At 46.1% G+C, this 17220-nt stretch overlaps 1 long non-coding RNA gene and 2 other non-coding genes across 3 annotated transcripts; 1 reads left to right on the forward strand and 2 right to left on the reverse strand.

Annotated features, from left to right (window-relative positions):
* Positions 1 to 456: 456 nt before the first annotated feature.
* On the reverse strand, positions 457 to 546 carry trnap-ugg (transfer RNA proline (anticodon UGG)). Its single transcript is given in 2 exon segments — positions 457 to 492; positions 511 to 546. It is a non-coding gene; the product is annotated as a tRNA-Pro (tRNA).
* Positions 547 to 3345: 2799 nt separating this feature from the next.
* Positions 3346 to 3435, reverse strand: trnap-ugg (transfer RNA proline (anticodon UGG)). The gene is given in 2 exon segments: positions 3346 to 3381; positions 3400 to 3435. It is a non-coding gene; the product is annotated as a tRNA-Pro (tRNA).
* A 3931-nt stretch (positions 3436 to 7366) lies between these two features.
* On the forward strand, positions 7367 to 16185 carry LOC140460349 (uncharacterized). The gene is made up of 2 exons (XR_011954005.1): positions 7367 to 7481; positions 14885 to 16185. It is a non-coding gene; the product is annotated as an uncharacterized lncRNA (long non-coding RNA).
* The last annotated feature ends 1035 nt before the right edge of the window (positions 16186 to 17220 follow it).

Genomic DNA, 17220 nt, shown 5'->3' on the forward strand with positions numbered 1-17220 from the left:
CGTTTGCGTCTAATGAATCTGCCTCTTTGTCAGTGTCAGTTAGGGATTTACTGACCCCAACCACTCCCTGTACGAAGGCATTCTTCCTAATGTCACTTTCGGTTCTTTTCCTCATGCCTTTAAAACTCTGCCGAATCGTTGCCGATCCTTTCAGGCGTGGGAACATTTTGACTACATTACTTTCTCTGTCTAGACTTCGCATGACTTGAAAAGTTTCAATCAGGCCAGTATTCAAACTTCCGTACTCCGAAGAGAGCTGTCCCAAATTTCCAATCTACCCTCATCGCTGACATCCCTCAAACACTGCACCACTCACGTCAACTTATTCAACGCTATCTCCAATCATTTCACTTCGCTGCTTTCTGTCCCATTGGTCCTCCAGGGAGCCCAACCCCGTTTTACGAAGGTGCTTTTTGAGAAAATTAAACAAGCACTTTCACGCGATTCACGAAACTCGGGCTCGTCCGGGATTTGAACCCGGGACCTCTCGCACGTCTGCGTCGACGAAGACCCAAAGCGAGAATCATACCCCTAGACCAACGAGCCACACGGTTGGCCCGCCGGCGGCCCTGCCCCCGCCCTACCGCTTGAACCAGCTGAGTCTTGCTCAGAGTAAAGTTCCAGTTGACATTGAACAGGCTGGGGCTGTTTTCTCTGGAACGTCGGAGGTTGGAGGGTGACTTTATGGAGGTTTACAAAATTATGAGGGGCATGGATAGGATAAGTAGGCAAAGTCTTTTCCCTGGGGTCGGGGAGTCAAGAACTAGAGGGCTTTAGGGTTTAGGGTGAGAGGGGAAAGATATTAAAGAGACCTAAGGGGCAACCTTTTCACACAGGGGGTGGTGCGTATATGGAATGGGCTGCCAGAGAAAGTGGCGGAGATTGGTACAATTGCAACATTTAAGAGGCGTTTGGATGGATATATGAATAGGAAGGGTTTGGAGGTATATGGGCCGGGTGCTGGCAGCTGGGATTAGATTGGGGTGGGATATCTGGTCGGCATGGACGGGTTGGAACGAAGGGTCTGTTTCCATGCTGTACATCTCTATGACTGTATGAACAGCTGCTTCTCATTCTGTCTCTCTGCTGCCGTTTGCCCGTCCGCAGGAACCGGGCCCTCTCTACTGGCAGAAAATTAAACCGTTTTCTTTCTCAACTTTTCTCTGACACCGGAGTGACCAGTGACAAGTATTGCCCTCCTCAACATAGGGCACAGAGAACAGGAGAAGACCCCGCAGACCTCCACGGGTGTGTCATCTCAACTCTGCATACTGGGCCTGTGTATCAATGTGAAATATTTACGTCGAAGATTTTTGGGAAGCAGATGATACGGCGAGGTGCACAACAGTGCGCCGTTATACGGGAAAGCTGCTAAACTCGACATTGAGTGAATAGAGAAGATGGTTTCCCTTCTGGGTTATGCTCCCATCGCGCACCGGCAGACATATCGCCGACGAACAAATATTAACTCTGTCTAAATTGCCAAATTCTGTTTTTCCGAACTGTGATTTCACTCAGAAGCACAATTTACCTGCTCCCTCCAAAATATCCTTCCAGGCTCGAACATACCTTCCAGGTGAAGCAGCACTTTACCTGCACATTTGCCGCAACCTAGTCTACTGCATTCGCTGCTCACAGTGTCGTTTCCCCAACGGAGCACCAAGTATAAACTGGATGACTGCTTCGCAGAACATCTCGGTTCTGCCCGCAAAAAAAGGCCCTGAGCTTCTGCTTTCCTGCCACTTTAACACGCCACCATGTTCCCTGGCCAACATCTCTGTCTCAGGCTTGCAGCAGTGTTCCAGCAAAGCTCAGCTCCAGAGGGAAGAACACCGCCTCATATTCCACTTCAAAACCCTACAGCCCTCCGGTCTTCAAGATCGAGTTCCATGACTTTAGGGCCTGAAATCCCCCATGTCCTTGACCCCTACCACACACATACGAGCCCTTGTTATCACATAGTCTGCTACCACACTCCTTATTGTTAGCCACTAACGGTCTCCATTAACAGTTATTCACCCTCCCACACGGATCGTTATTCACTCCTTTGTCCCTCCTATTGTTCTCTCTCTGAGCTGGCGGGAAAGAGAGCAGCGTACACTGGAGACTCTGAGCCAGCTGAAACTTGCTCAGTGTGAAATACATTCCACTTTGCTCCAAGAATTGCAAGCAGCAAAGAGTTTCCAGAACATCTGCTTGTCATTCTGTCCCCGGGATGCGGTTTCTGACATGCGGATCGTCTTGTCATTCACGTCGGAACGGACTTGGCGAACTACTGCAGGGAAGGCACGAAACCACAAGGTATGCGTTTCAATGTTATCAATTCATTGGCATCTCAGAGAAGTGGTTTTGCGATTCAGTTCATAGGAAAGCGACGAAGAACAGGAGAAGACCACTCAGACCTCCAAAGGTACCTTACTTGAACGGTTTGAAAGGCAAGGTGCTAAACAAAGAGATTACCATCGCAAAGGCCAGTCGCTCAAGGAGGCACTGAACAATAGCAGAGGATGGTTTCGATCCACCGACCTCTGGGTTATGGGCCCAGCACGCTCCCGCTGCGCCACTCTGCTCGCACGCACAGCGTGACGCTCCACAGGTCCCTTCAGCCTTTCGTCTGGCGCGTGGCATGCACGTTCGAGACTGATGTCAAAGATCCACACTGCTGTCGTCTTCTCTGGCGTTGCGCAGACGTATGGAGGCTGTGTAAATATAAACTTTTTCTAACTTCCCACATTCTCTTGTGATTTCACTCTGAATAGACGCCATGCGGCCCACCTTCGCTCTGCTGTGTCGACACAGTAAGTAAACGTGGGTCTTTATTCGTATCATTCTTTTGCCTTCTCCATGTAATTCTGCACATTGTTACTTTAAACATGATCACCGAATTCCCGTTTGCGTCTAATGAATCTGCCTCTTTGTCAGTGTCAGTTAGGGATTTACTGACCCCAACCACTCCCTGTACGAAAGCATTCTTCCTAATGTCACTTTCGGTTCTTTTCCTCATGCCTTTAAAACTCTGCCGAATCGTTGCCGATCCTTTCAGGCGTGGGAACATTTTGACTACATTACTTTCTCTGTCTAGACTTCGCATGACTTGAAAAGTTTCAATCAGGCCAGTATTCAAACTTCCGTACTCCGAAGAGAGCTGTCCCAAATTTCCAATCGACCCTCATCGCTGACATCCCTCAAACACTGCAACACTCACGTCAACTTATTCAACGCTATCTCCAATCATTTCACTTCGCTGCTTTCTGTCCCATTGGTCCTCCAGGGAGCCCAACCCCGTTTTACGAAGGTGCTTTTTGAGAAAATTAAACAAGCACTTTCACGCGATTCACGAAACTCGGGCTCGTCCGGGAATTGAACCCGGGACCTCTCGCACGTCTGCGTCGACAAAGACCCAAAGCGAGAATCATACCCCTAGACCAACGAGCCACACGGTTAGCCCGCCGGCGTCCCTGCCCCCGCCCTACCGCTTGAACCAGCTGAGTCTTGCTCAGAGTAAAGTTCCAGTTGACATTGAACAGGCTGGGGCTGTTTTCTCTGGAACGTCGGAGGTTGGAGGGTGACTTTATGGAGGTTTACAAAATTATGAGGGGCATGGATAGGATAAGTAGGCAAAGTCTTTTCCCTGGGGTCGGGGAGTCAAGAACTAGAGGGCTTTAGGGTTTAGGGTGAGAGGGGAAAGATATTAAAGAGACCTAAGGGGCAACCTTTTCACACAGGGGGTGGTGCGTATATGGAATGGGCTGCCAGAGAAAGTGGCGGAGATTGGTACAATTGCAACATTTAAGAGGCGTTTGGATGGATATATGAATAGGAAGGGTTTGGAGGTATATGGGCCGGGTGCTGGCAGCTGGGATTAGATTGGGGTGGGATATCTGGTCGGCATGGACGGGTTGGACCGAAGGGTCTGTTTCCATGCTGTACATCTCTATGACTGTATGAACAGCTGCTTCTCATTCTGTCTCTCTGCTGCCGTTTGCCCGTCCGCAGGAACCGGGCCCTCTCTACTGGCAGAAAATTAAACCGTTTTCTTTCTCAACTTTTCTCTGACACCGGAGTGACCAGTGACAAATATTGCCCTCCTCAACATAGGGCACAGAGAACAGGAGAAGACCCCGCAGACCTCCACGGGTGTGTCATCTCAACTCTGCATACTGGGCCTGTGTATCAATGTGAAATATTTACGTCGAAGATTTTTGGGAAGCAGATGATACAGCGAGGTGCACAACAGTGCGCCGTTATACGGGAAAGCTGCTAAACTCGACATTGAGTGAATAGAGAAGATGGTTTCCCTTCTGGGTTATGCTCCCATCACGCACCGGCAGACATATCGCCGACGAACAAATATTAACTCTGTCTAAATTGCCACATTCTGTTTTTACGAACTGTGATTTCACTCAGAAGCACAATTTACCTGCTCCCTCCTGAATATCCTTCCAGGCTCGAACATACCTTTCAGGTGAAGCATCACTTTACCTGCACATTTGCCGCAACCTAGTCTACTGCATTCGCTGCTCACAGTGCCGTTTCCCCAACGGAGCACGAAGTATAAACTGGATGACTGCTTCGCAGAACATCTCGGTTCTGCCCGCAAAAAAAGGCCCTGAGCTTCTGCTTTCCTGCCACTTTAACACGCCACCATGTTCCCTGGCCAACATCTCTGTCTCAGGCTTACAGCAGTGTTCCAGCAAAGCTCAGCTCCAGATGGAAGAACAATGCCTCATATTCCACTTCAAAACCCTACAGCCCTCCGGTCTTCAAGATCGAGTTCCATGACTTTAGAGGGCCTGAAATCCCCCATGTCCTTGACCCCTCACACACACATCGCGACAGTATCGGTACGGGGCACTGAAAGACTCAGGATATTGTTTGAAAGGCAAAATGCTGAGCACAGTGCCATCACAATGGAAAGTCGCTCAAGGAGGCACTGAACAACAGCAGAGGATGGTTTACGATCCATCGACCTCTGGGTTATGGGCCCAGAACGCTCCCGCTGCGCCACTCTGCTCAGGTATAGACCACTCACGGTCAACCAAATTAAAGCCTTTTCTTTCTACAGTTTTCTCTGACACCAGAGTGACCAGTGACAAGCATTGCCCTCCTCAACATAGGATACAAAGAACAGGAGACCCCTCAGAGCTTGTCATCTTAACTGTGCACATTGGGCCAGTATATCATTGTGAAATATTTATGTCAAAGCTTTTTGGGGGAGGGGATGTGAAGGCAAGGTGCAGAACAGAGCGCCGTTATACGGGAAAGCTGCTGAAGACATCTTTGAATGAATAGGAGAGAATGGTTTCTCTTTTGGGTTACGGTCCCAAAACACACCCGTTGTGCCACTCTCCTGCATTGTTCGGCAGTTTTTCCAGAGAAGTATTCAGCTTTTCATCTGGCGTGTGGCATGGATGTGAGTGTGAGGGGTGTATCCATGTTTGTCTGAGAGAGAGCCTGTCTATCAGAGAGGGTCCGCACGACTGTGTGAGTACTTGAGAGAGTGTGCGTGTGTGTGTGTGCATTCTGTAGCTGGGTCTCCTGTCGTGAGACATGAATCCAAGGTCTCAGCTGAGGTCATTCTCGTGTGCTCCAAACTTGTTATCAGCCTCTGCTCGGCCACTAGAAATGATTAAGCAGTTCAGCAGTTTCACAACACACACTGGAGAGGGGAAGGTGAAGGGCTTATGTCTGAAACGTAGATTCTCCTGCTCCTTGGATGGTGCCTGACCTGCTGTGCTTTTTCAACACCAAACTCTCGACTCTGATATCCAGCAACTGCAGTTCTCACTTTCTCCTCATTGGCGAGGTGGGACTTGTCGTTTATTCACTCATTCACTCTAACAGCCTGTCCTTGGTTGTGGAAAACTGTGCATATATCAATGCAAGTTTCAGAAAGATTTCTACAGCTTTTTTAAAACAAAAGAACATTCTTCCAGACTTTAACAACGTTTCTGAATATATGGTTTTAGCTTTTCTCAATTTTAAAATTAGTGATTCCTCGCACACCCTGTTTGCCAGGTAGAATCGTCACCACCAATTCTCTCTCTCTCTCCTTAAATGGGCTTGATACAGCGATCAAAGAGGGCTGAGGCACCAGAAAGGACGGGGAGGGGCGCTGGTGGAGGTGGAGAAGGGAGAGAAATGGAGAGGGGGACAGAGGGTGGGGAGTAGAGAAGTACTGCGGTTCAGAGGGTTATGGGGAAAGATTGGGAGTGCAATGTGAGGAGAGGGAATGGGCAGGGGGCAGTGGGCGGGGAGAAAATGGACGGGGGAGCAGAGTGTGAAGAGAGAGACAGCACAATCCTACCTTCTCCAGAACTGGTATCAATGTCTCACGAACGAACCCACTCCTCCCACAGCAGACTTGGGGCAATCATTTCTCAATATACGCGTGGCTAAGGCAGTGGAATCATATCATCCGTACAGGCCATTCACACCGACCTTCCCAACAGCATCCCATCCAGACCCACTCGATTATGCTACAGCTCTGCAATTTCACATAGCTATTTCCTGATGGAGGGTTTTGCTGGAAACGTCGATTCTCCTGCTCCTCGCACGCTCCCTGACCTGCTGTGCTTTTCCAGCACACACTCTCGACCCTAATCTCCAGCATCTGCAGTCGTCACTTTCGCCCTGTAGGGGGTGAATGTTCTATGCTGAGTCTTTTGAATCTCTTCAAATCTTTCCTCCTCACACTAAACCTATATCCTCTAGTTTTGGAATACCTTTACCCTGAGGTAAAGGCAGGAACGTTGAGAACCAGACAAAATGCAAAAGTAATGAAACGTGAAGGCACATGGGGAAAAAAAACATTTCAGCAAAAAAAAATGGCGTTGGCATTTTTCTCTCGTATTCGCATTTGGACACTTAAAATTTGTCATGATCTGGAGGTGCCCATGTTGGACTGGGGTGTACAAAGTTAAAAATCACACAACACCAGGTTACAGTGCAACCGGCTTATTTAGAAACACTTAGCTTTCGGAGCGCTGCTCGTTCATCAGGCGGTTGTGGAGTATAAGATCAGAAGATCATAAATTCTGTGTTACCATGTTATTCTCCACAACCACCTGATGAAGGAGCAGCGGTCCAAAAACCCGTGCTTCCAAATAAGTCTGTTGGACTATAACCAGGTGTTTTGTGATTTTTAACTCGAAGATTTGTCGGTAACACCAGCATCGTGACAGAGCATACTGAGCATGCTCCACGGTGTCAGTAAGCACTGCGCATGTCTGCCGGTGTCAGCAAAGTACTGCGCATACTCCTGCGTGTCCGCAGAAAGTGCGCACGAGCTCCTTTCCATGGACCAATGGAGAACCTTGGAGGATCCGAAGGCGTCTGGTCCTCCTGCCAATCAGAGTCGGCCGTTGTCGAAATGCGGAAGTTGGACCGTGAGCTATGAAGCCGCTGATGCTGCTCTTTTGTCACTGAATGAAGATTAAACCTCAACCCAGACTATAAATTCCTTCCTCTGTCTAAAATTTGTGAGTATAATAGTGTTTTTGTCACCACGTTTTCCATTTTGTTTTCATTTTGGGGTTCAATTATTGATCTGTAGCAACTGAAAGGAAAGAGTGAATCGAGGGAGGGGACAGACTCTGGAAAAGTTGATCCAGGTCTGTGTCTCACTTTGCAAACGCAGTGCCACAATGTGAAGGTATAGCCTTTGATGTATGTTTAAAAAAAGCAGAAAGGAGGTGCATTGCTTACGGAGTGATATGTTGAGATGTGGCGAAAGTGAGATGCTGGAGATCAGAGTTGAAAAGTGTGGCGCTGGCAAACCACAGCAGGTAAGGCAGCAACTGAGGAGAAGAGTCGACGTTTCGGGCACGAGCTCTTCATCAGGAAAGATGTGTGGATGGACAAAGGGGCCTCAGCGTCCTTCGAAACCAGTTACTGCCAGTTGTCAGACAGGTGCAGCAAGCAATCAGCAAGGCAAGTGATATATTAGCAAGAGGAATTGAGTTCAGAAGTGTGGATATCTTTCAGCAGTTAGGCCGGTCATTGAATGTATTCAAGGCTGAGTTCATTTGACTTTGATGAACAAAGAAGTGGATGGTTTTGGGGGAAGGCAAGAAAATGGTTTTAAGACCAGTATAGAACAGATACAGAGTCACACAGCACAGAAACAGACCCTTCAGTCCAACTAGTCCATGCTGACTATATTCACAAACTAAACTAGTCACACCTGCCAATGTTTGGCCCATATCCTTCTGAAACTTTTCTATTCGTGCACTTATTCAAACTTATTTTAAATGTTGTTACTGTAGCTGCATTCACTACTCCCTCTGGACATTCATTTGACACACACTCCACTCTCTTAAACGAAAAATGTGCTCCTTGTGTCTTTTTAAAATTTTTCTCCTCTCACCTTAAAAAGATTGCTCCCTATTCTTGAAACAACAGCTGATATTGGTCTTCATCTATGCCCCTCGTGATTTTATAAACCTCAATAAGGCCACCTCTCGACCTCCTATGTTCCAGGGAAAAAGTTCCAGCCTATTCACTTAGATGTAAGTAGATCCATATTCAGTTATGATCTGTTCAATGCTTGTGCAGGCGCGAAAGACCAAATGGCCAATTCCTGCTCCCAATTCTCTCTCTGTGGCCAGGATAGCAAGAGACCATAAGACATAGGAGCAGAAATTAGGCCATTCAGCCCATCAGGTCTGTTCATACCATTCAATCGTGGTTGATAGGTTTCTCAACCCCATTCTCCCGGGCTCTTCCTGGAACTCTTCATCCCCATGATACTCAGGAACCTATCTACCTCAGTCTTAAATATCCTCGGTGACCTGGCTTCTACAACCTTCTGTAGAAATGAATTCCATAGATTCACCACTCTTTCACTGAAGAAGTATCTCCTTATCTGCATTCTAAAACGCCCTCCCTTTACTCGAAGGCTGTGCCCTCAGGTCCTAGTCTCTCCTACCAATGGAAACATCCTCTGAAAGTCTACTCTGTCCAGGCCATTCAGTGTTCTGTATGTTTCCATTAGATCCCCCTGAGTGTGGGCCTTTTAATCAGCATGAAACAGACCCTTCAGAATGAGGTACAGCAGGGATTAGGTTCAGCAATGAGAGAATGGAGGGAGAGTATGTGGAACAGAGATTTTCACCTTCTCGGGAATACGAGAGGAAAGAGAGTTTAGCATAAATTAGAATTGATCGGATGGGTCAAGGAGTGGCAGATGGGGTTTAATTCAGAGAAATGTGAGGTGTTGCATTTTGGTCCAGCAATCCAGGCAGGACTGACACAGTTAAGGGGAGTGTCGCAGAACAAAGAGACCTTGGAGTGCAGGTTCATAGTTCCTTGAAGGTGGAGTCTTACACAGACAGTATAGTGAACAAGGTGTTTGGTATGCTTTCCTTTATTGGTCAGAGTATTCAGTATAGGAACTGGGAGATCATTTTGCAGCTGTACAGGACATTGGCTAGGCCACTTTTGGAATACTGCATTCAACTCTGGTCTCTCTGATGTAGGAAAGATGTTATGAAACTTTGAGGGGGGGGTCAGAAAATATTTAGAAGGCTGTTGCCAGATTTGGAGGGTTTGAGCTGCAGGAAGAGGCTGAATAGGCCAGGGAGATATTTTCTTTGGAGCATCAGAGGCTGAGTGGTAACCTTTAAAGAAGTTTATAAGGGGTGTGGATAGGGTGAATACCCAAGGTCATTTCTGCATGGTAGGGGAATCCAGAACTAAAGGGGCAGAAGTTTAAGGTGAGTAGGGAAAGGGACCTGAGGGGCAACATATTTTCAGACAGAGGGTGGAACGTGTATGGAACGAACTGCCAGAGGAAGTGGGGAGGCTGGTACAATGACAACATTTAAAAGCCACTGGATGGGTACTTGAATAGGAAGGGTTTAGAGGGATGAGTCAAATGCTGGCAAACGGGACTAGATTAGTTTGTGATATATAGTTGGCACGGATGAGTTGGGCCAAAGGTTCTGTTTCTGTGCTGTATGACTTTAGTCATCTTCAGTGAAAGCAGAGGTGTTGTTGTGAAGACTGGACTTTCAGAGCAGCTTTCAAAAATGTTTTGCCCTTACTCAGAGCAGAAGAAGTTACAATGAAATCTTTCATTTGTGAGACAGCAACTGAGTGAGTGAGTGAGTACATCTGGGATTTGGTGGAAAGTGGGAATTCATTACTCTGTGGGGATGAAACCCAACCCTATCCAGTCATTTCTGCTGGTAGATGAGACTGGGCCCCAAGATTAGGGGAAGTAGATTTAGGACAAAGACGAGGAGGAACTGCTTTTCCTGGAGAATAGTGAAACTGTTGAAGTCTCTGCCCAAGGAAGCAGAGAAGGCAGCTTCGTTAAGTATATTCAAGACACAATTAGATGGGTTTCTGCATAATTGGGGAATTAAGTATAGTTGGGACACTGCAGGGAGGAGGAGCTGAGATGATGGATAGATCAGCCATAATCTTAATGAATGGCAGAGCAGGCAGGACGGGCCAAATGGCTGACTCCTGCTTCTCTTACTATGAACCTATAACCCTGCATTTCCCATGGCTAACCCGACTAACCTGCACCTCCCTAGACACTGGGCAATTTAGCCTGGCCAATCCAAATCAAGTCTGGTGAGCAATGTCGTGATGTGGAAATGAACATCAGAGAATGATAGAAAGGGAGAAGGACAGTAAATATACCAGCAATCAAAACTGGATTCAGAAGATCACAGAAACTGAAACTAAAAACTGAATGTGAGCTGCATTGTAACAGAAGTGAATGAATTGACTGAACACATTGAAGAGAATAATTATGATCTGAAACTCCTTACAGGGACATGGCTTCAGGATGGCAAGGACTGGATCCTGAATATCGAGGGGGTAGTCAAATGGGACACTCACTAAAGGTAGAGGGTTGGTGCTGCTCTTCAAAGCATTGATCACAGGGTAGTCTGGTGTCGGCTTGGATTTCAGGTCCGGATTTGTCTGTCAACTGTTGATCTCCCTGTTCCCACAGAGTAAGATGTTGGTCTGTTCTCAGCTCTGCTGGATTTCTGCTGAAGCTTTAACACCCCCTTTTACAGGTTCGGGAAAAATAAAACATTTATTCAATCGAGACCCAATCCATATTCTCCCAGACTGTCAACCAGTCCAAGTGAATCTGAAGTAGGGGTCTCCCAGGATTCTGATAGTGCTCTACCTGAGGAATTCTCTCTCCTTTACATCTAACTATTAATATCCAGCTATGATTTACAAACATACTTGCGCCAACAGAAATAAAGCATCTGTTATCAAATAGACAGATAGATATACAGCATGGAAACAGGGTTTCTCTATTACACACATAGAACCACACTCTTCATGGGGATGAATTTGAATTTGCAGCATTAGATTTGCAGATACATTCTATTTTGCTCAAAAATTCTAATTTGGAGGAAGGACAAATTTGACGGTATCAGGCAAGAACTTTCAAAAGCTGATTGTGTACTAATGTTTTCAGGTAAAGGGATGGCTGGAAAATGGGAAGCCTTCAGAACTGTGATAACTAGAGTCCAGAGAAAGTATATTCTTGTTTGGGTGAAAGGAAAGGCTGGTAGGTATAGGGAATACTGGATGACTGGAGAAATTGAGGGTTTAGTTCAGAAAATGGAAGAAGCATATGTCAGGTATAGACAGGATAGATCGAGTGAAGCCTTACAGTATAAAGCAAGTAGGAATATACTTAAGAGAGAAATCAGGAGGGGAAAACAGGGGACATGAGATAGGTTTGGCAACTAGAGTTAAGGAGAATCCAAAGGGTTTTACAAATGCATTAAGGACAAAAGAATAAGTCGGGAGAGAATAGGGCCCTTCAAAGATCAGTCAGGTAGCCTTTATGTGGAACCGCTGGAGATGGAGGAGATACTAAACGGGTATTTTGCATCAGAGTTTACTGTGGAAAAGGACATGGAAGATATAGAATGTCGGGAAATAGATGGTGACATCTTCAAAAATGTCCATATTACAGAGGAGCAAGTTCTGGATGCCTTGAAATGAATAAAAGTGGATTAATCCCCAGGACCTGATCAAGTGTACCCTAGAACTCTGTGGGAATCTAGAGAAGTGATTGCTGGGCCTCTTGGTGAGATATTTGTATCATTGATAGTCACAGGTGAGGTGCCGGAAGACTGGAGGTTGAATAATGTTGTGCCACTGTTAAAGAAAGGTGGTAAAGACAAGCCACAGAACTATAGACCAGTGAGCCAGACGTCTGTGTTGTTGGAGGAAATCCAACTGAGGGACAAGATGTACATATATTGGAAAGGATAGGACTGATTTGGGATCGTCAAATGGCTTTACGTGTGGGAAATCATGTCTCACAAACTTGAATGAATGTATTTGAAGAACTAACGAAGGCAACTAATGAGGGGAGAGAATAGATGTGATCTATATGGACTTCAGTAAGGCGTTCAACAAGGTTCCCCATGGGAGACTGGTGAGCAAGGTTGGATCACGTGGAATACAGGGAGAACTTGCCATTTGGATACAGAACTGGCTCAAAGGTAGAAGGTGGTGGTGGAGGGTTGTTTTTTTCAGACAGGAGGCCTGTGACCAGTGGAGTGCCACAAGGATCTGTACTTTTTATCATTTATATAAATGATTTGGATGTGAGCATAAGAGGAATAGCTATAAGTTTGTTGATGACACTAAAATTGGAGGTGTAGTGGACAGCGAAGGAGGTTACCTCAGTTTACAACAAGATCTTGATCAGATGGGCCAATGGGCTGAGAAGTGGCAGATGGAGTTTAATTCAGATAAATGTGAGGTGCTGCATTTTGGGAAAACAAATCTTAGCAGCAGTTATACACTTAATGGTAAGGTCCTAAAAAGTATTGCTGAACAAAGAGGTCTTGGAGTGCAATTTCATAGCTCCTTGAAAGTGGAGTCGCAGGTAGTGAAGAATAGGATAGTGATTGGATAGTGAAGAAGGCATTTGGTCTGCTTTCCTTTAATAGTCAGAGTATTGAGTACAGGAATTGGGAGGTCATGTTGCGGCTGCACAGGACATTGGTTAGGCCACTGTTGGAATATTACATGCAATTCTGGTCTCCTTCCTATCGGAAAGATGTTGTGAAAGTTGAAAGGGTTGAGAAAAGATTGACAAGGATGTTGCTAGGATTGGAAGATTTGAGCTATAGGGAGAGGTTAAATAGGCTAGGGCTGTTTTCCCTGGAGCGTCAGAGGCTAAGGGGTGATCTTACAGAGATTTATAAAATCATGAGGGGCTTGGATAGGATAAATGGACCAAGTCTTTCCCCTGGGGTGGGGGAGTCCAGAACTAGAGGGCATGGGTTTAGTGTGAAAGGGACCTAAGCGGCAACTTCTTCACTCAGGGGGTGGTATGTGTATGGGATGAGCCGCCAGAGGAAATGGTGTAGGCTAGTCTGGAGGGGAAAAGAATAGGAAGAGTTTGGAGGGATATGGGCAAGTTGCTGGCAAGTGGGACTTGATTGGGTTGGGATATCTGGTCGTCATGGATGAGTTGGACTGAAGGGTCTGTTTCCAAGCTGTCCATCTATGACTGTATAGCTCTAAATGCACAATGTGCTGGCAGTAAATGCAGGCAGCCAATACATGTAATATTTTGTAAATTTCATTTTGCAAATCGAAGCGGGCTGACTCAAGATTGGGATACAGATAGACTCTGACCTCACTCCTTTCATGCATTATCTGAGCTGAGATGTCACCTTTTCTTATAAAACCTTAAGTTATCTCGAGAAGGAGCCTGACAGGAAGTTCTAGAACTTGCATATTATTGATACCTGCAACCCATTCTAAAAGATGAAAGACTTAACAATCCAGGTTTGTTCAGTATATAATTTCAGTGGCAGGACACTGTAATGTTTTTCCATAAATTCTGTGTCTTATGATCTCGTACTCCACAACCAACTGAATAAGACGCAGCACTCCGAAAGCCGGTGCTTTGAAATAAACTTGTTGGACTGTAACCTTTTATTGTGTTATATGTAACTTTGTCCATGTTGGGGTGGATTCGCCATGTTAAATGACCCATAGCGTTCTGTTTTGGATGTGTTCAGGTGGATTGGCAGTGTTCAGTTACCCATATCGTCGAGGGATGTGCAGGTTAGGGTGGATTGGCTGTGCTAACTTACCCACAATGCCCAGGGATGAGCAGGTTAGCATGGATTGGCCGTGCTAACTTAACCTCCACACCCCTGGGCACTATGGATAAGATAGATTCACTGTGCTAAATTCACTCTTTCATTTAGAGAGTGGTGCGTGTGAGGAATGAGCTGCCAGAGGAAATGGTGGATGCTTGTACGATTATGACATTTGAAAGGCATCTGGATGGAAATATAAAATGGAAGGGTTTAGAGGGATATCGGTCAAATGATGGCAAATGGGTCTAGATTAATTTAGAATATCTGGTTGGCATTGATGAGTTGGACTGTTTCCATGCAGTCTATCTCTGACTCTGACTTGCCACATCTGTATGTTCAGTTTCTCCCTGGTGTCGGTGTTAATGCCTTTGATATCTCATCTTGCTCTCTCCTTTCCAGGGATGTTAACCACTTCATGTCTGGTTGTTCCTCAAGAACTTGCATTGCAGGTTCACCCTGAACTGACATTATTTTGTGAGCTTCCCAAAATCAGACCTGCTCACTCTCAGCAGTGGAGTTATCCAAAATTCAGAGAGATGTCAGTCTTGAAGTTTTTGCTGTTCTGCCCCTGGAAGATCCTGAATCAACATCTTCAGGAGAATTAGTTAGAGCGGTGTGAGAACAGAGGGGAGAAAGAGAGTGGGATGGTCCTTTCCATATTCAGTGTGGAATAACAAAAGAAAAGAGTGTTATGCAGAAAGTAGAATTGCTTGTTCTGAATTTCTACCTTGCACTGACAGTCATGACTTTTGTAATCTCTTTTTACAAAGCATTTGATGATCTGAAGACGGAAGTTTCAAAATCAACAGATGAAGAGCTGATGCCCGAAACATCAACTTTCCTGCTCCTCAGATGCTGCCGGACCTGTTGTACTTTTCCAGCGCCGCACTGTTCAACTCTGACTCTCCAGCTTCTGCAGTCCTCATTTCGACGTCAATGTCCGACAGTCACTCAATCCCTCAGGACTGCAACAATTTTTGACCATGATTCTGTGAGAAGGAGCAAAGCCTTTTGGTTCCTGTTGGAGCACGTCTTCAGCATCAATGGGACTGGATGAGAGACCCTAGTGTTGCAGCGCACTGATTGTGGAACCTGAAGCAGTTATACGGCCTGGAAAGAGGAATTCACGGCAGGGAGGGGCTGTACATGTGTTTGTGTGCAACTGAAGCTTCTGCCATGGAGAAACCCAATGGATCCCTCCCCGTGCAGAAACCGTGGAAGTGTGGCGACTGCGGAAAAGACTTCCCGTGTCCCTTCTATACTGGAGACTCATCAGCGCAGTCATACTGGGGAGAGGCCATTCACCTGCCCCGAGTGCGGAAAGGGCTTCAGCTATGCCTCCGACCTGGTGAGGCACCAGCGGGTCCACACCAGGGAGAGGCCCTTCAGCTGCCCCGAGTGTGGGAAGGTCTTTACCCAGGCCTCCAACCTGCTAGCCCACCGGCCCACCAGCGAGTTCATGTGCCATCGCAGGGGGATTAAAGGAGGGATAGCCAATTGCCTGATTGACTGGACTATCAACCCAGTTCCGGGGACTGCCAGGTTTGAATCCCGCCGTGGCAGATGGTGGAATTGGCTTTCGGTCAGAAATCTGGAGTTCAGAACCTAATGAAGAAATGAATGTTTGGGGGCCATCACCCATCTGATTCACTCACATCCCTTTTTAGGGAAAGAAACTGCTGTTGTGGGGAAGGATTCACTCAGTCATCCCAGCTGCATCCTTTACCAGGTCTGGCCTACACATAACTCCAGACCCACAACAGCATGCTTGACTCTTCATTGCTCACCACTGCCATCGGTCATTGAGTGGGGAAAGACTTACTTGTTTACAGGGTATGGGTTGAGATTGCTGAGTGAGGCAATACTTCCAACAGTTAAGGCTGTACCAAGGATCCAATTACAAACTGACAACTCGGTGGTGACCATAGTAAAGAAGGTGAGGTGGTGTGGGGTGGGGGTGCACTCTTTTACCTTAAGCTATTTAAAAAGCAGCTACTTTTTCTACACCTTTTTGCTGGGGGGATCTGAAGCTGTAACAACGTTGGGTCGCAATAAAGGTTACCTGAACTTATCACCGGGCTCAGACTCTCATTGAAGGCTTTGAGCTCCAAGAGGTTTTTGTTTTAAAGCTGTTCATTTCATTTCAGCCTCCTGCACTAAGTTTCCAATGTCATGTATCAGATGGAGCAGTGAATGAGTAGCTAGTATCGTCAGAAGTTGTAAATTTTTCATAAGTGCAGGTACTGCACCATTTCATCAGCATTGTACAGTTTACTGGCAGCAGCGGGAGATGTGGGCTGCGTCCACTGGAAACGGTGTGGAGGTGCCGGTGTTGGACTGGGGTAGATAAAGTTAAAAATCACACAACACCAGGCTATAATCCAACAGGTTTATTTGGAAGCAATAGCTTTCAGAGTGCTGCTCCTTCATCGGGTAGCTGTTGGCAGGGGAATAATACACCGATTGTATAGCAAAAGATCACAGTGTCATGCGACTGATTGAACAAACCGAGATTGTTGTTATGTCTTTCATCTTTTAGAATGGGTTGCAGGTTTTGGTTCATTAATATGTAAATCCCAGAACATCGTTAAAGTCACGCTCTTGAGATGACTTAATGTTTTATTTTTTAAAAAAAACTGACATCTCAGCTCAGACAATGCATTAAAGATGTGAGGTTCGAGTCTGTCAGTATTCCAATCTTGAATCAGACTGGTTCTATTTCCAAAGTAGGAATTTATAAAATATTGCATGGATTGACTGCCTGCAGATTGTGTGCTTTTTGAACAAAATTGAAAGTATCTGCAAATATAATTCAGCCAATACAAATTCACTCCATAGAATTTTGTGTGTGTGTGTGTGTGTGTGTGAGTGCGTGCGTAAGAGTGAACTGAGTGTGATGGAGTTTAAGCCTGTGAGTGTGTTGTGGGGCGTGTGTGTGTGTGTGTGTGTGTCGATGAGAGAGGTATTATTAAAAGTGAGAGGTTGCATTTTGCTAAACAAGGAAGGGCTGGACATAGTGAGTTTTGGGAAGATTTGTAGCTCAGGTTGAGGTTTTGGATGTAGGTTTGCTTGCTGAGCTGCAAGGTTCATTTCCAGAAGTTTCGTT

Source organism: Chiloscyllium punctatum, chromosome 36 (genome assembly GCF_047496795.1).
Source record: "Chiloscyllium punctatum isolate Juve2018m chromosome 36, sChiPun1.3, whole genome shotgun sequence".
NCBI lineage: Eukaryota > Metazoa > Chordata > Chondrichthyes > Orectolobiformes > Hemiscylliidae > Chiloscyllium > Chiloscyllium punctatum.